The 19,273-nt window shown below is 37.0% G+C and overlaps 2 long non-coding RNA genes across 4 annotated transcripts in view; one reads left to right on the forward strand and one right to left on the reverse strand.

Annotated features, from left to right (window-relative positions):
* Positions 1-19,273, forward strand: part of LOC149916815 (uncharacterized) — a 113,990-nt gene that overhangs the window by 15,614 nt on the left and 79,103 nt on the right. The window contains exons 2-3 of one of the 2 annotated variants that reach the window (XR_016468948.1): positions 111-184; positions 641-731. The exons of the other annotated variant lie outside the window; for it this stretch is intronic. This is a non-coding gene — a long non-coding RNA (uncharacterized LOC149916815). Of the gene's footprint in view, positions 1-110; positions 185-640; positions 732-19,273 lie in introns of those variants that run through there. 2 annotated transcript variants of the gene reach the window in all.
* Positions 10,341-17,226, reverse strand: LOC149916816 (uncharacterized). 2 transcript variants are annotated; one of them, XR_016468944.1, is made up of 3 exons: positions 17,143-17,215; positions 11,342-11,385; positions 10,341-10,515 (listed from the first exon to the last, which is right to left on the reverse strand). It is a non-coding gene; the product is annotated as an uncharacterized LOC149916816 (long non-coding RNA). The 2 variants fall into 2 exon arrangements; XR_016468945.1 differs by lacking the exons at positions 10,341-10,515; positions 11,342-11,385 and adding an exon at positions 15,801-16,050 and having other exon boundaries at positions 17,143-17,226.

The raw sequence follows: 19,273 nt of genomic DNA on the forward strand, positions 1-19,273 counted from the left end.
AAAAAATTGTCTTGTAATAATTTAGAATATATCTGCCCAAGTTGGCAAGAAACATTTGCCTTCTGCTGACTTAACTTTAAATTAGAGCTGCTATTGATTTTGATTTTCAGAAAATGTCTCTAATCAGCTGTACCGTTACAAATGTGATGGGGCAAAAAGTTTTAGGAATGGTGAGATAATGTTGGTGAGTTGACCCTTTTTGTGCATACACATCATTAGATTATTTTCTGAAATACAATTTTAAGGAATGTATAAGAAATAAGTTACTCAATATGCCAAGAACTTCTCCCAGTACTTTTTCCTTGTTTACCTGCTTCTTCTAACTCATAGTGAAACTCAGTTGTTTGGCTGCATACACAGAATGAGAAAATTGTTTCCTCATTTTGATGGACAGAACTATCAAAAGCAAGTTATTAATGTGGTATGTTTTCCCTAACAATTGCTTATAAAGTTATTGCTTTTCAATGAGTTATCTGTTGCTAGAATAGCTTTTAAATATGTACTAGAATGAAACTGCAATCTGATAAAAATTAGATAATAACTAGATTTTAAGTGCCTGTAAATTTGAAAGACAAATATTTTTAATTGTCTTTCACTGTGTTAGAAACAAATGCCAAATGAGTTGCATTTTTTTTTTCAGACTTGGAGATAATGGGGAGAGTATTTTCAGCGGAGAAGCAATTTCTCTAGAGAAAGAACTATCTGGAGGGTATGCTGCTTGGTTGATTTTTAAGTATGTAAGTTACAGTTTTGAGTCTAACAGCTGCTGACAGAATCAGGGATATTCAACTTTTTGTCAGTACAGCACATCAGCTAAAATTTCTCCAGGAGTGGAGGGGAGGGTTTGCATTGATTTTTTTTTTTTGTGTGTGTGTGCTGTCACAGTTAAATAGTAATTACTGATAGTAATAGTAATTGTGATCAAGTAAACAGGAGATAAAGCATTCTTGATTACTATTTTAAGAAGGTAGTACTTCCAGGAACTCTGGTAATGTTTTGTTACATTTTATTTTATTTGTTTTAATTTTTGTCATCTGTTGTGAAAGCAGAAGGTGTTTGAGTGTGCTGTTTGTTTGTTTGTTTTGTAACTGCTGAGTTGTTTACTTTTTTTGAGTTGTGTTGTTGGTATTAGTAAAAGTTCAAGGCCACGATCCACTGTTTTTTTTTAACACTGTGTAATTTATTGGCGATAATTGGGCTTCATCATTCTTCTTTTCTTCTTGGGACAGTCTATTTGTAAGGACACACCTTCCCAACATTCAGGACTCGTAATTCCTAATTACACAAACCTTTATATGCAGTGTTGTATCTCTGACACACAGAGAACTTGTCATGGTTATTTGAAGTGAAATTTCAGGAGCTGTTGTTGTATCAAACTTAGGACACTGTCATTAATGCAAGTGAGTCTACTGTACATGGTTGTTTTTTCACTGTAATTTGAATCTGAAATGCAAACCACAGTTGTTATTGAGACAGAAGCCTTAGTTTACATGCTTCAGTTAAATTGTTTTATATAAACAACAGAATTAAGAATAAACATTAGGAATGACAACAATCCTTTCATTTGTAGGAGACCATTAGTATTTACTGAAGATCTATGTAAGTTAAAATAGTGAATCGCAAATATATCTCTAATTTGGGAAACTTGAAACTGTTCTAAATTTAATTGATGGTGAATGAAATACGGCAACTAAGCAGTATTGCAAAAATTTAATGAGAACAAGATACAGCATTAAAAATAGTCTAGAAAAAAATAGCAAAGCTGTTTCTGTGCAACAATAGAATTTCAAAAAGAAATCCAAGTTGGCCAGCCATGCAGTAAATCAACATGAGATATGCATCTCGTTTGACACCAGTGAACACATACACTGTGGTACGGACTCCAGTCCGTGTGGCGAAAATGTAGACTGTAAACTTCTGTTTTTTAGCCCAATATTTAAAAATGTTTCACCCAAAAAGTATTATGGGTCAAATACTCAAGAACAACATAGAGATATTAATGGTTGTTTGATAGGAGTTTAGTCTAATTGCCAGAAAACACAGTTGAAATGAATATTTAGAGTATTATACAGCTTTTGGCTCTAAGCTGCAAGCTGTTGATAGCACTCCTGAGAATGTTCCAAGTTTTGCCAATTGGAGGTGCTCGTGCTGTCTCCAATGTTTGGCTCACCGAGGACTAGGATTCTCTAGGTGCACCAGCCCTGCCTTGGATGCTTCCCACTCTCACAGTCTGTCCCAGAAAAACCTTGAGCCATCTTACGTGGAAATTTCAGGCCCCTCTGCGTTTCTAGTCACTTCTGAAGTGAAAATAGTCTGCTCCCACATCTTCCTTGCTGAAGTCTTGTATATCTGTGATATGCTAAGCTAAAAGTAGCTAAGAAAATTGTCAGAACTTACTGTGTTAGGATAAATAATGGTTTGTTCTCTATGTTATGGAAAAGCATAGCTATTTATAGCACTTACGCTGTCCCAGAAAACTAGACTGCAAGCATCTGAATCTTATAAGCGGTTACACAAAATTGTGATGGAGACTGCACTTACTGTTAATCAGGTAATGAAGCAAGACAAATATTATTTTCTTATGATTTCTCAGGTTTAGAGAGAATGCAGAAATACTAATTTGACCATTCCCCAGGAGTGTTTTCAAGCCCTGTGTGCCCAAAGTGCTGTCAGGTAGAAATTTCTGAGAACAGTGCAGGAGAGCAGGGATTTGTTTGGCTGGAGGGATGAGAGTGCAGAGTTGGGTGGGGAAGGACAGAGACTGCATTGTACTGTGTACTGAGGGGCTGCTTAGTGGTGACCTGAGCTAGAACTGTAGCAGAAATATCATCCTTGGTTTAAATCTGCTAAGTTCCAGTTCTCTCTTATAGCTGAGCTGTGCATCTCTGTTTCACTCATGAGAAATCATTCTGTTGCATACATAAATCTGTTTGTTTGTTCTATTTTTTTTTTTGCATGCAGAGTATGACAACTTCAGCTCTCAAGAGAGAGGTTACCTTCAGAGGATCCTGAAAAAATGCATGTCAAAAACTTGTATGCTTTCCAAACTTTATTTTTGTTTAGTAACCGTAGTGTTGCTGTATGTTAGTTTGACTGTCATACTTAAATGTGGACTCCAAATCTTAATAAGCAATATGTAAAGACAAGTATGACATGACCGTAGCGCCTTGTGCCCCAAAGCACTTGAGAAATGAAGCACTAGCGCAAGGACAAGTGAACTCCATCATATTGTCTTGGTTTCAGAAAGCACTGAATCATAAATCACATGAGTCAGAGTTAAGGTGTGATCATGATTTATTTCAGATGATTCCTTGAACCTTTTGTTCATTTGCGCACGTAATTGAAAATCAGCCCTTTTTTTAAAATGACATTTTGAAGTGCTTGACATTAAGTCAAGGTGACCACAAGCAGCTAAATTCTCAAAAATCAATAATGCAAATAGTGGTCTGTTAGGAGAAATATCAGTGTGAGGTCATCTTTAAAAATGAAACTCACTTTACTTGCATCATTGCTTCTCCCTTTGTGAAAAGAGAAAAAGTCACTGGTTTAATTAATATCTATGCTATGTGACACTGAAGTGACTGCTTGTAGAGGCAGTCTGCCAGTAAGAGCTCGTTTTTTTTTTTTTTTAATATGGAGGAAAAATAGTCTAATTTTAAGCTTGCGTACTCATCTTCTGTTAGCAGCAAAGCAGTCAGCATAATAAATAAAAGCAAAGATGGCAGGCTTGAAACAAATGATATGAATTGTGTATCAGCAGGCGTAGTGTAATGTGGTCGAACTATTTAACAAGACTGTTTCTAGCATAGGAGAGTAAGAAAAATTCTTGTTTCCAGAAGTGAAAGTCTATATAGAAGGATTATGCTAAGGAAAAAAAGTACTGAGGACTGTGCAGTCCATAATTCTGGTTTTTTTTCCTGCTGAAAACTACTTTATCTTCAAATGTAACTTGCTTGGATTTTAGTTTGTGATAATTTTTCTAGTATTTATTAATGCTGCTGCAATAGTTTACACAAAAGCTTGTTGTATGCTATTAATTAAGCATCTATAAGAAGTTGCTTCCTGAAAGAGGGAAAACTTTTACAGAGTTTATGTGAGAGGATACGTGTACATTATATTATTTAGAAGCATCTGCTTTAGTTATGGTGAGAAAACGCAGAACTGAGAATCACCAAATACCCTGGGGATGAGCACAAAATGCAAAGTGTTTGAAGTGTTGTCAATTAAATCGTAGTATGACGAGTGGAGTGCTGGGGAAAATGAAATATCACATTTAATGTACGTGCGCTTTACATAAACTCTATGTTTAGATAAATGCAGGTAGATACTTAATAGAATCCCCCCCTTTTTTGAGGGATTTTTGAGGGAGCTTTAAGAAAATGAAACATCGCAGAGCCTTTAGCAGGCATTTGAAAACTGACAATTTTTATAGAGCTTTGACACATTTAAGTTGGTGAAGGCACATCTGCCTGGGAAGGCAGTGGAAAGATAACTGTTCGTAGTTTGTCTATTGAGTTATGTTGGTGTTTAAAAGTTTTAAAAGAACTTGCACAGTATCAGTCATTTTCTTAGTGCTGGTAAGCCAAAAGGTTAGGAAGAATAGATTAAATGCTAGTCTGTTAACAAAATATATGCATGGCACTGTGTTTTTTGCTGCACTCCTTGGTACTAACTTCCCAGAACTGTGCGTCTTTGTCAAGATTTCTAAAATGAATTGTCACTTGTGACCACTCAGCTGCTTTGTCGTAAAAGCCTTATTCAGTGAAGCTCTTGAACACCATTTAAGTACCTGCATAGCTTGTGGAAACTGAAGTTAGACTCAGACTGAAGCTCATCTGGCTCCAGAGAACGTAGGGGAAGCATTTACAGTAGATGTATTATGTTAGGAGAAATAGTCTGTACTCATATTTTCATCTGAAATAGTGAGTAGCTCTGCGGTAAAATTTCTCAGTCAGGAGTCTGGTTTCTGAAGCAAATATGATCGTCCTCATGAGCTGTGCTTTGCATTGCATCATGGACCCATGAGACAGAACTGGGCAGACATACAGTCAACGTCTCTCTCACAAGTGATGCTATTGAGTTGATTTCACTCCATGACAGCATATAACACTGAAACAGTTGAAGTGAAGTATACCATAGAACTGCTTTACGGAAAAGAGTTATCTCTTGTCAGGCCTGGGAATGATCCAATGGAGTAGTCAAAGAATTGTGAAAATGATTCCATAGCAATCATTCAATAGTAAATTCAATAGTGATTGTAAGTCTCATTCAGTGACGGTAGTTTCTTATGGTATTGGGAACAGCTCTATTTTCTTCCATTTTCATTTCTGAAGTTATCTCAGTAGTGGCTCAAGCAAAACTATATCTGTCAATACCTTGGCAATGTATGAAGCCTATGTGCTCCCCTGGTAGTGTTCCCAGCATCTCCAGAGCTGCTGAGACAGGTGAGCAGCTGTTCCTGCGAAGTGGTTGAGTGGTTAGCTGGCTCTGTGGTCTGCTAGCCACCAGCATGGCTGATGCCTTCTTGCAGGTTCTGCTGCTGAAGGAGGGCACATCCCACTATTGCCCATCTTATGTGACTTACTGCTGTTCGTATGAATAAAGCCAGGCATTATATGGTTCTGTGTCAAGAATCACAGAACCATTAAAACAAAACATCTTTTAGATAGAACACTCGAAAGCTTCATGGTGGCCCCAGTTTCAGTATCTTTTCCCAGAGGTTATGAAGACTAGAAATTTGTGTTTTTCTAACTACTACTTGAAAAAAAAATATCTGATATTCGCAACAGCTTACTGGTCTTCAAGGAGGAAAGAAAATCATGAGTTTTCTGATGTCCTTCATAAAACTGTAGGAGTTAGGATCATTGTGAATCAGGCTTGTGAATAAGTGATTTCTTCCATGTAGAACTGAAATGCATATAAAGGTGATTAAAGGTAGTCTGTTAGCATGGATGGACCATAGCAAGCGGGCTGTCACATATATGTGTGTGAAAGTGATGTTTTAAGACCTGCTTTGCAGTCCTGACTCAGGAATAATACCATGAGAAAGTCAGTCAACTAGATTTTGTAATGGCATGACTGAACAGTCTGCTCAAGTGCGCTGATATCTGCTGGGTAGTATTGTCACATTTCATAACAGCATTGGATAATATAGAATATGACTTCTTCAGTGGATGGACACCCTGGAGGTGGTTCAGCTTGTCATGCTAGATAAAATGTGTCCTTTGCCTCTGTATTAAAGTTCATCTGTATTTGCTCAAGTCTGATAAAATTAGACAAGGAAAGTTTAAAATAAAGAAGTCAAACAACTCAAATTAAATGAAAAACTATGTCATGTGACAAAATGAATAACATTTGATAATTGCATTAAAAACATTGAAATAATTGAATAAAAGTATATAAATATTATAAGCAATACATGACAAATGATGGACATTAAAAAGTTGATGGTAATTCCCTTTGTTCTTTGCTTTTTTTTTTAAATTGTTGCTATGAACAGTATTTAGGTTGAGGAGTTTAGTAAAGTTTTTGAATAGTAGATTTTTTTTTTCATTTTTCCACCTTATAGTGACAATTACGTTTGTCTAATGTTCTGTAGTTTTAATGGTCTTCTAATTTTCTCAACATTTGTCACTATTTTTAATCAGTCTCTATTAATTTTGGCATTCCTTTAGCCAGCCTTTGTCTTTCCAAGGCTTTATTTCATTGTCTATTAGAGTTCCATGTGATCGTACTGATGGCTTTCATTTATATAAGTGCTAGTGAGCTGTTCTCTCCAGCATTAACTATTGCTTTCTCTCTGTCTGCATGTGGTTTTCCTCATATTTTTTATTTGTATATGTATATGCCACAGTAAACATTCAGTACATAAGCAGAAGTGTTAAAATGCTGTGTTAATCCTAGGTTTTATGCCAGCTGTGTAGCTGCATGCTGTGGGTATTTTGAACAATTTAGCTTGATCAGTAATACAATTCTGACAGTTAGCACTAGGTGATTTTCTGAACAGGTAGAAAGCGTCTCCCTGATTATGTTACTTTATACTAGCCCTTGTAGGTTTTTTAGTGTTTTAAAAAAAGGTATAGTGTGTGTTATACACGTATTGATAGCTTTCATAGTCTTCAAAGCGTAGTTTATTCCAAATAATTTGTATGTGGCTTTCTAGGTGAACAAAACCATCACTTTCATAAATAACACACTGCTTGTGCTCAGCCTGGAATTCAGTGGCACTGCTTCTGATAGCTGGATTTGCAAACTCTGAATAACAATGTTTAGGCAAACTATCAAATGTGGGTTTGTATGTAATTCTCCATGTCCTCTTTTTAACCTGGTAGAGCTGAGGGCTACTGGGAGGGACACTGTTTACTGAATGTTTTCTCCTAAACATACTGTAATTATTTCTACGTTGACCCTTTGTCACAGTCTGTGATGTTTTGTAGTGTTCTGTCATTGGAAGAATCACCCTTCCTCCAGAAAGCCTGACATGAATGAAAGTGATTACTGTTTCCTAGAACACATTGCAGATAAGGGGAAATGTAATTGCTTCAGACTGGAAAGTTAACCATAACAAATGTTGTCATCTTTTATCAATGATAACAACAGGTGAAATAAGAACGACTAAGAAACATTTTCTAGAGATTATGCAGTGCGTATTGTAATTGTTTGTGACAGGCTGAACCTGAGGCTGGTACTGACCCTTTTTTATCTATGTGCTATGAGGAAACAAGAAAATAAAAGCCGTGACTTTCCATATTGGTAGCACATGCTTTGGGACAGTCCGGTTTTGTTTTGCTCATCTCATGAATAAATTTTCCTCATAAAGTAGCTCTATCAGGGTCAGACACAGACATTTATTTGCTAATCATCTAGCATGCTACTATATAAAAATCAACTCATTAATCTGTGGGTGAAAAGTGCTTCTATGGCGAAGTATTTACGGAATATCTAGTGAAGTAATTACGGTTGAGAGATACCATATAACAAGTCCTATTGGGTATGCTTTTTAAGGGGTAGATGTAGATATGGAAGAGATGATTTATAAGCTTGCAGCAAAAAGCAATGGCTTGAAGGTTTAAGATGGTAAATAATGCATAGAGGAGAAAAATATTTCTTTGGGGGGGGGGGGAATAAAAGAAATTACTTTACATTTTCATATAACCTGAAGTAACGCACTAATCTTGCTTTATAAATTACTTTCATTTACTATGGCTGTATAATCCCAGACAGATGAATTTTTCAAATATATAAATTGAAGAAACAACTTCAGAAATTCCATAATAGTATTGCATGGCTGTCTCCTTTTCTTCCTTGATAAAAACCTCTGTGTAAGATTTTATTGACTGGCTAATGGCATAGTTTAAGTTTTATGCAGTTGTCTTGTTTAGTGTCTGTTTAGAGAAATAACAAGACCTAGATACAACTACTACTTATGTAGTAAATCAGCATTATCACTTCTGAAATCAATACATATATTCTTAATGGCTTTAATTTTATATATAAAGTTTTCTTGCCTTTTCAACAATTTTCAGAAATGGGAAATACTTTGTAATTTCACTAACATTTCATGTCAAAAGTGAGGTCATTCCCAGATAGAATACATGGCTACCGTGTTTGTCATCAGCTAAGCTGTCCTGAAAGATTTCTGCATATTGATGATTACTAAAAACAATGCCAATATTATTTGATCACACCTCTCTTTTTTCTTTGGTTTCTCATGAAACAACATTTTTAACTGATCTGATTATGAGACCTGGCTTAATAGTTAAATAAGAGGGTCTGGCAAATCTCTTGACCTGTCTCGCCCACTTCAACTACATGCCAAATTTGGGCCGAAGTTTCTTGTAATCCATTCTTCTTATGAAGTCTGTAGAGGTATATCTCCAGATCTTTGTAAGGATTGGCAATGGCAAGTGATTTATTTACACAGGATTCTTGTTTATCTTCACTCATAAATACTAGTTTATCTGCAGCTGATGATTTGTACTAGAAAGTTCTACGTGGCAGTCAAATTCTGTGTATGTTAATCTAAAGTGAACCTTTGTACGAATCTAAAAGCTTTGGCAAATAAACCTCAGATATAATCTTGTTTATTCTTTATCATAAATTCTTTATATATAAAAGTGCATATAAATATATGTATACACATACACTTTTTTTTTTTTTTCATTGTTAGGGTATTACAACTAATGTGGCAGGAGAAATGCCCTGAACAGACATCTGGGAATAGATAAGAACAGCTAATTTATGTTTCTTGTTGTCAACACATTCCTCATGACCTTTAAGGATGCCATTTATTAAACTCATTGAGCAGAAGGCTTGTGATCTTTACGTTGGACGCTCTTTTAAAAGGTGTGACATAAACTCAAGAAAAATGTGTCACTGTGACACATTTAATTATTTTTATGATGGTTTGAGACTTCTTATGAATATTATAAGAATTATGTATAATAATTTGAATGATTATCATTACTGTGTAAAAAATCATACATAAAACTGAGATTTTTTTCCCACATCCCATCAAATCTCACGGCATCTTATCAGGCACTGTGTTACACTCGATGCGTAAGACTGTAAAAAGGGATGCAAATTCTTTATGTAAAATGACACAATTTATAAGAAAAGTAAATGTGAAGCAAGTACTTAACGTTGTGTTATCTACTCAGGGTTTTCTTGTGTTTATTTTAAGCCCAAAAACTCAGTTTTCCCAGTGAAAACTTTGGAAATGAAGATGAACTTGAATTTCATGGGAACAACAGAGCTCAGCATTAAATGCAATTCTATGTCCAGTTCAGTAGGTAAAAACTTTCCACCTAGGTCTCTAGTCCACTGCTATTGAAATGAGAGTACCAAGAATTGAGTTTTCTCAGACGTAACAGACAACTTCTGCAGTAGTTCCCCCCCCCTCCCCTTTTTTTCATTTTTAGTGAAAGATGTCTAACATAATATCCAAGCCTCCCCTCAAATTAATTCAGTGTTTTAGGATGTTGGTTGTTGGCACACTGCAGTGCCTTATCCGGTTGTAAGATGTATTATGCTTAATAGAGAACATATCCAATTTACGGGCCAACTGAAGCATTTTGTAGCATATTGGTTTTTGTTCAAATTCAGACAAAGATACAACTTAGAAAAATGATGAGACTATTTCATCTGGTTTTAGCTTGCTGTTCGTTTTACTGTTTGTTTTTGACAGAAACAGCATCATGCATAGTATATAATATGAAAAGTACTATAAATGCTTGTTCAGGCAGCAATTTAGGCAGTTGGAGAAAGTGCAGAGAGGAATGTAAATGAGGCAAACTTCCATTTTCAAGTTTATAACACTTTGATAAATTTGAACAGCATTCAAGTGATTTGCAGATTCTGCATTAAAATTCAAGCAAAGTTATATGTGAAGTTTTTTTGGGAAGACGAATTTGGATGCATCTGGATGAACTTGTAACACACAGTGTACCTGGCTGCAGGATTTTCTTAGAGGTCTGACACACCTACTGTCTCGCATCTTGCACTGTCCTTCTTTGACTGCGCAGTCGAGAAAGTAAGTTATTAATCATTGTTAATATTGGATCCTTACCAATTATTTCATACAAAGCTGATAATTGGCAAGCAAGACAGCGTGCTGATTTTGCTGCTTTCTGAATGCCTTTTTAGGATAGCCATTTATGTCTCACCAATGGGGAAGCACTAAGAAAAATCTGTACTACTTGTAGTTAGAAAGCATCAGGTATATGGTAAGGTAGTTGAGTGGGAATAAATAGTAGATCAAAGGAACAGAAGGGTCAAGCAGTTTTTCATTTGGATGTTGAGGCAGCAGGATCTCCAGGGCTCTATGCTCTTACTGCTGCTATTCAGTGAGGGAGGAAAGACTGAATGTTGTGGCAGACTATTCTGGCTATCTGAATGGTTTTTCTTGGTAATCAAAGCTAATCTATCTGCTAACAGTTGCACCACACCTCACTGTATGTGATGGATGATTAAATGGCAGAAAATTTAACTTTCACAAAGTCAGAGTAAGGCACAATCTGTGCAACAACACACTCTTAATTTAGCTATTAGAAAACAATTATGAAAATGTTTGCTCACTTGTCAGCACTAAAAATGTTAAATGAAATATTGAGCAGAAAAAGAGTGTTAGAAAAACCTTTAGATTCTGCACAGTGAAAATGGCCCTCTGTATGTGAGAAAGATTGTCTGAATATTATAAGTCTTAAGACCGCGTGTACGCAGAAGGATTATTTGTTTTGCTACTGTTACAAATGTAGAGAATATTTCTATTTCATTAGCTAAGCTTATATTCTCCACTATGAACTATGAAAATATTAGAGGGAATGTAACTCAAAATAAATACCGGAATCCAATGCTGGGTAACCATCTTTCTTGTTAGAGTAACACCTAAAATGGGAAAAAATACAGTAAAATGCCTGTAGTCAGCACATAAAACATTACTGCAACTGGATTGATACTGCAAGTAAAGAAGAAAAGTGATTTAAGTTAACAGGCGGTGAGGTGTTTTTCCATTCTTTAATGTTAAAGAAAATACTGCTTTAGGATTCCAGGAGGTCTGTCTGTCCTTTGCACAATACACTGAGATATTCATCTTGCGCACCAATGAATGCTGCTGGTAAAGCGGTTTCTAACATCACTTCCTTTACCATTACTATATATTTTGCACCTTCTTTTTTAAAATGAAAAATGAGAAAAATAAATAAGAAAAATAGGAAGCGAGTATAGCTCTAAGACTTCAGACGTAGCACACTGAGGAAGATGAAGTACTTCATGTATAATGAATAGAGTTGTTTGAAGTCTTGTTTTTCCTGCCCTTTTGTTTCCTGCCACGGATACTACACAGTATTTTGTTTTTAGCTCTAAACCCTCAAGCTAGAGATTTAGAAGATGGCTAATATCGTTAACGTTTCTTAAGCAATGAGTTTATGTAACGAAAAATTACTCGAAACTATATAAAAATGGAAAAGGAATGTCATAAAGAAAGAGCATATTTTTTTCCCTGAAAAATAGAGCTGCTACTTTTAAATGGTCTAAAGGTAGGCTTTAGAATGTATTAAGAAAATTAGTACTGAACTAAATATCTGTACAGCTAAAGCATTTGTAGGTATCTTGCACTAAAGCTTCAAAATCCTCAAGAAAAGCTCCAAGCTAATGACAGTACATGGAAATCTTGTCTCAGTAAAAGGCAGAAATTATCCACCCTGAATAGGCTAGTAAAATGAAGGTTAGATTGCAGATGAGACTGAGAATGTTGTCTCATTTTTCTGTGTGTGATGCACTGCACAGCTCATCTTCAGGGACCTGCTGTTTCTGCCACTCTTGATAATGGGCTGCTGGTGATATTGGATAATATTTCTAGAGACAGACCAATATTTGAATACAGTGCAGTAGGATCAGAGTTATCAGTAATTCAATGCATGTGTTTTTAATAGTAATGAAATGCAGTATTGAAATTAGTTTTAGTGCCATGGCTATGACCTTGCAGTTCTGATTATTGCTTCTCTGAGGCACTTCGCTAGTATTCCTGTCTTTTTTTACTATCTACTTTTTTTGTGTGCAGAAATAACCTTCCCTGCACACCTCCCCTTCTCCTCATTATATCACAGAGGCTACTCCATGACTTTAGTTGCACAAACCGGTGTGTGCAGAGTATGCAATGTAAGTAAAATTTTACTGCATACTTGCTGCATGGCAGCCAAAAAAAGGTGCAGAACCAAGTATACTGAAAAAGTGGATGTGCAGAAAGAATAAAAGTCAGAAAATCAACTGCTGCTGTGGGGGAAAAAAAAACATTCAGGTAGATAATACATAAGTCTCTTGTAAAATGAATTTAAGAAAACCTGTAGAGAACTGAGCTTACATATTCATGATTTCAGAAAACACTGAGTCTCCTGAGAAGTGAATATGAGCGGGATCCTTAGAAGAACATAATAAGGGTTGGATGTTCAGTGAATATCTGGTTATGCATTTCTATGTCTTTCAAGGCAAGGTCCTCTCTATAATTTTTAGCAGTGAGAGTTGGTTGATTTGATCTATAATTGCTTGAAGGTCTAAACAATCAGGGACAAGCAGAAAAAGACTGACCATGCTTAACAAACTGGTAAATATACCAGCAGGAGATGAGTGCAGAGTGCTTTAGACTCAGAAGTAAACAATTTATACAGCCTTTCCCACACACATCTTCAGTCCTCATTTAAAGCTCTTACATATTAGTCCTGTGAACAGCGTGACCAGATGGCAGTGATGTAGGACCAGTTTCCTTAAACTCAGATGATTGACTTTCCACAAACTATCTTGCATGGAATCACAGAATCACAGAATAGTTTGAGTTGGAAGGAACTAGAAGCTCATCCATTTCCACCTTCTGCCATGGGTGGGGACGCCTCCCACTACATTTGCTTGCCAAAGTCCATCCAGTCCTCGAACATCACCTTTCCTGGGTAGTCTGTGTGGGTGTCTTGCCAGTCTTATAGTGAAGAAAATACCCTTCCCTCAATAAAGACAGCAGGATCCTTCCCTCAGTAAAGAGAAAGATTTCAGTTATTTTTATCAGCATTTTAGTTGAATTTAAGACCTCGTAAGCAAGGAAAACTATATAGTTAACCCCTTCTACATGCACTGTTTAGACATGAAATCAGACCTGCAATATATGTTCATAGTGACTCTACACGTTTGGGCCTTTTATCTTCTTCTCGTTTAATTTGAGTGTCTTAATTACTCCTTGAGGCCAGTGATAGCAGGTAGATACACAGCATCTCCAGGCTTGAGTACTATGTTTCTTGGGACCTTACTCATTTGTAGTCCCACTCGTGCTGCTTATTAGATTCCTGGACTGTTCTGTTTATTGGTTTTTGATCAACTTAAGATAACTTTTTCCAAGTTATTTAGATGTGTAAATGGTAACTCTGGATTTTTAGAAGTATCTTAATTTCTTAACAGTCACAAATCCAATTAGGATTTGGATCTGTTTTGAAAAACTCAATACTTAATCTTGTTAATTTTTTTGAAAATTTGGCATTGTTACTCTTTATTTTGGGACTGTCTTGTGCATAACCGGAGGCATTTGAAAAGAGAATTTGTGAGCAGGCTGTTAAAAATATGAGGCAGTTAGATATTGATAAAGATATATGTGCAATAGATAACTAGGTTTTAATGATAGACTAATGTAAGGATTAGCATGCTCACTTCCCGTGATAAGATGACCAAAGAACTTTGGCTAGCAGGCTGATGCTAGGAGGAGGGAGGGAAATGTTAGCCTCTGCCCTGCCAGACCAGAATCATGATGTTGTTCACTTGACATCTAACAACAGCCTATTGCGTTGTTAGGATTGTATACCATCCCATGTCTGTGTGTTTCTGCTGAATAACAGAGTAGCCAGCAGTCCTGACTTCAGCAGTTCCTCCTGTGAAAGCCCTAGGGCTTTTGCTCACTGCTCAGTGCAGCTGTTTAGTAAACCATCTTGGTTATTGTATCGTGCCAAGGCCTTGAATCCCTGAAAGATGAATGGTATAGGGGAGGCATGGGGCTTACTGATTTGGAAGTTTTTCCTATCAGTAATAATCATAGCTACTACATGAACCGTAATATGTCATGGCATTAAAATATTCTAAAGGTTAGAGACAATCTGAAGCTTACTAAGTCAGTAGCCTAATGAGTTATGTTCACTTAACATATGGCCGTCGTACATTCTCACATTGTAGCAAACAGATGTGGATTTTTGGAGGAAGATTTCTTATTGCTGAGGTGCAGATGCATGAGCATCTCATCCTTCAGCTCATATTGAAGGTGCTGCTGGTCCTGTTTAAAATAAACAAACAAAGCCCTAGGGTTGCAAGGCTGAAAGCTGATGATTCAGAGCCTGGATGGCTAAGACCTTATGAAGAACTTAATTCAATAACTGTCTTCTGGCTAGAAAAAAAAATCCCAATTGTGTGATTGGAGAGGCCAGCCTCAGGTCTGAGGATGATACAGAATAATTTGCATGTTGGAGACTTAAAGAAGAAACTATTTAGACTTCTATCTTGCCTAGAGATTTTTTATTTCGCTTTATTATTTTTCATGCTACTCAGCTAGATGACTCATTGACTCCTAGCCAGTGCCAGCAGATTAGTGTTTTCAGTATCATGCTGCCTCTGACCCTGTCTTTGTTGCCTTTGTAAGTATTAAAAACTAGTAATTGCTCCTCTCTATTAATTTTATATTTATGCATCAAACTTACATTGTGTTTTAATGCATATAGTGTAAATTTAATAGTGACAGTTCCTAATCCAGAACTATTCAGATTACTAAGTAGAGGTTGTCTCAGATGTTTGCAATACTTTTTACAAGTAACTGACAGATACGTGGAGGGAGATGTAATCTAGTATGAGTTTCTAGTGGGCGAGTTGTGGCTGTTCCTGAGTAAGAAAATCATCCCTCTGACACAATTGTTGATTTCACTCAGCACTCTTTCGTTATTATGATTATAAAAAGGGTTGTGTTTTGAAAAAGTCTATTTCTCCACTGGAAAGGAGGGAACAAAATAGCACACAAAATAGTACAACCAAGCGCTTTGTGTTGGCTGACATGCATTTTTTCAGTGTTTCCTTGAGATGGTGTTTCTAGGTCTAAGGAAGACCTGTGAAGACTGAAACAGGAAATGAAGCATGGAGGAGCAGTTACAGTAAGAATCTGGAACCCAGAAAAATATTTTCTTGAGAATTGTTGAAAGTAGATCGGTAAAACGCTGCAATTAGAAGCACTGATGTGTGTTTTATGTTGTCTTCAGTATTTTCAATTGAGAAGCTATAACTGCAAGGAGTTAGCTTTTTATTTTTGCCCTGATTTCAAGTCATTATTATTGGTATAAGGTCCAGAGAGCTAATATTTAGCCAGCGTGTTTATAATTGTTGAATGCATATGTTGTTGATCCCATCAATATGGTGAGCTTATTAGCGTTTGCTCTCATCTCTTCTGTCTTCTGATGGCGGTGGTTTTTTGAGTTCAGTCGCTCCATGAGGAAGCACTGTTGTCTACTTGAGAACGTACTTCAGTCTTCGTTGTATATCAAACTACAATAAATCTCCTATTAAAGCATCTCTAATATTGATGTGTAACAGGCTTAGTGCAGGGGAGAGGGATGCAGGCAGAAAGATATTTTCAGAAGCACTTAAAAGCTTGCAGAAAATCCTCAAAAATGTTTTATTTGTTCTTGAACTCACACACATAACAGACTCCTGGATGTCTAACCCAGCAGTCCCAATGAGGCAGAATGTACAACAGCTCTGTCTGCCAGCTTGTGTTTCTACTTACAGATAATTAATAGACTAAGCTATAGAGAACATAAACTGTCAATGAAAAGTATAAAGGGACTCATGTTTCCTCAAACAAATAAGGACGGGCATGACTTTACAGGATGTTCCACATTAGAATAATCATTTGTAAATGAGCCTGAAACTTTAAGAAATCAGGGCAGACACTGAAGAAGGGGCAGCATGGCAGTGGCTGTTCTCTGTGCAGGTAATTAATCTTGCCGCAGGCATTCTGTGCCAGCCACAGTTTCCCCAGCATGTTCTGAAAGCAGTGGAGACTTATGCTGCAGTTCCTAAAGTGACAAACAGTCCCTGAAATGTCAGGCGTGGATGTGTACAACAATCTTCACAAGAGATAAATAGAAATGTATTTTTTTTTAAAGCTTCTGAATCTTGTTGCTGGGGTCTGTGATAAATGTGTTAACTACTTTGGACGGAGGGATATACAGACTGTTTAGAAAGGATTTTAGTTTTCTGGGATTAATAGCCATGGAGAAATTAATGAGGAATATGAATTTTCTAGGGAATGAACTTAATAGTGGAGCTGTTCCCTCCTGAGGATGGAAGTTGACTGTGCAAGGGCCAGTACCTGCTGTTCTGGGCTTCAAGCACACTGACAGCATTCCCAAATTCAGAGCCAATTCCCTCATTCCCCCACTCGAGCACCACACTGATCTGCTGATAACTTTGGATGGGTCTGGATGGGACCCAGAAGAAATGAGCAGAACTAGCAGGAAGCAGAGAAGCTTGGCTATTCGACAGGCATGCTAACTGAAAATTTTACATGCGATTTCACCTCCAATTAATAGCAACCGGTTCTGTCGGCAGAGCACCGGGAGCAGAGCAACTTACCTGCTCCCTGGGCTGCCCCATGGCTGTCGGATTGGGCTGCAGCCTTGGCACCGGGGTGGGCATCGCATGCGAGGTGACTGGGTGAGGCTGTTCCATCTGCTACGTTTCCTTTTGTGACAGCCTCCTCTGGCAGGTGGTGCCTTGTGACAATGAAGCGGTGTCACGTGAAATATTTATTTACAAGGAGCGTAAAAATCCTGAAATGCTTGACCAAAGTGATGTATATTGTTTGTCATTTCTTACAGCTTTGTTTAAGCTGCAGTAGATCAGAAATATATATAAAACGTTGTGTGTACATTATATACCTGAAAATTAACATTCTCAGTGGATGTGAAACTGGAATTGTGAATAGAAAGAATCCGCAGGATTTTACTGTGCATTTCCTGGAAGGATGCTAATGAAGTCCAGGAATTGAGCAGAGTTGTGAAATAGACTTTTCAGGTTTTATTTTTTCACCTTTGATGCAAAACCTGGTAGTACTTCTCTGTTTTGCTGTAGTTATTTCAGAATGCTTTGGAGCAGAACTCTGCAACAGTTTTCATTTGAGCCACACAAAAAGTAGTTCCTGCATAATTTTTTGCTTGGAGTCATGATTTTATAAATCTGAATATAAGCATATTTTAGAGTAGACAAAAATGAAATACTCCTGTTAACCACTAAAACATTTTTAACTGTAAATTCTATGCCTCGTGATTCAGTCTATTTGACTTTATCATGTCCAGACTTTCAATGAGTACAGGAGATGCTATTTCTAAAATTATGAGTAAGATAGAAAAAGGAAGTTCCTGATACCTGAGCTGCATCAGGTGAAACACACATGAAAGGCTTCCTGCAGCTCCACTTGAGGCCTTTCAAGAGCACCAAGTGGAAGTGCTCCCAGCCTCTGAAACACAGCAAAAAGAGCAATCACCAAGGATGCAGAGTTTCAGGTCTTCATTTGAAGTCTGGAGTGGAGTCATGCTTCTGGTCCTTTGGAGTGTGTTTGGTTCAGTTTTTCCTTAGAAAGAAATTGGTCACGCAGGAGACATTTGTACTCACAGTTGCTCTTGAAGCCACTTGAAACAATGTATCTTATATCTTTTTTTTTCACTTTAACAGGTAGTTCCTTTTTGTGGGGGGATTCATCTGCAAAGCAGGTAGTTGGTTTTACTGGTGCCATTTCTATGTGAATGAGGAAGTTATTTAGTCCCAAAATTTTGCTTATGCGTAGCCTAAAACACTAAGTAAGTTGGTTACAAACTTCTGGATTTAATGAGAGATTTTTTTTAAAAAAATCAAGTCGTACTTCAATCAATCCTATAAAAGAAAAACCCACATGAAATGTAAAAAGGTGAATAACTGTGTCAGCAACAGCTATTCTCAGGAAGTCCTGTGTGTTGGGAACTGTTAATTGGAAATTGAAGGTCAAGGAAGAAGAAACACTTCCCTTGATTTCTGCACATCCCACCACAACCTTGGTCTTTGGTCAGAGTCAAGGAGATGAATGAAGTACTTAGGGCTGCAATAATATTATTTAATAACATTTTGTGCAGTTAGAATTAAAGAGTATGTCACAACTATGATGAAATGGAGTTTGTAGAACAAACAAACGCCATAATATTAGAGGACATCTATAGTAACCTCTAAAAATGGTCTTTAAACTTTCTTCTATAGCCTTTTGGCTCAGCATTGCAGGTAGCTGCTGGAATCAGGGCTCAAGCAAACTCTGAGGTGGTGGTTTTGGCCTCAGCCCAACCTCTGTGCAGGTGTGCATGAGTGGGCTGGACAGGAAAGATTTCACAAGGAAAAGCTGTAAGTGAAGTTTATTAGAACAGTGTATATCCTCTAAACCTGAAGGATATATGGGAGACCCTGTGAAAAGACTTGAGCGTAGTAAATGAATGGCTGTATTTAGCAGTAGTCTAATTAGAGCAGCTTATGGGAAGTTATGAAATAGCTTGCTGCTGTGGTAATTGGGATGTAGGAAGTATAAATGAATTATTTGTGAGTTAGCTTAAGGAAAAAAAGCGAACCAAAAATCTCTTAAAATAAGCTTAAAAACTCTTAAAGAACAGCGTCTTTCAGAACAACCAGAAATGCATCAGGCTTTCAGATAAACAAGAAAGAAGCTTGCATGGAGAAATAAGGCCTG

Source organism: Phasianus colchicus, chromosome 9 (assembly GCF_987193195.1).
Source record: "Phasianus colchicus chromosome 9, bPhaCol1.hap1.1, whole genome shotgun sequence".
In the NCBI taxonomy this organism is placed as follows: Eukaryota; Metazoa; Chordata; class Aves; order Galliformes; family Phasianidae; genus Phasianus; species Phasianus colchicus.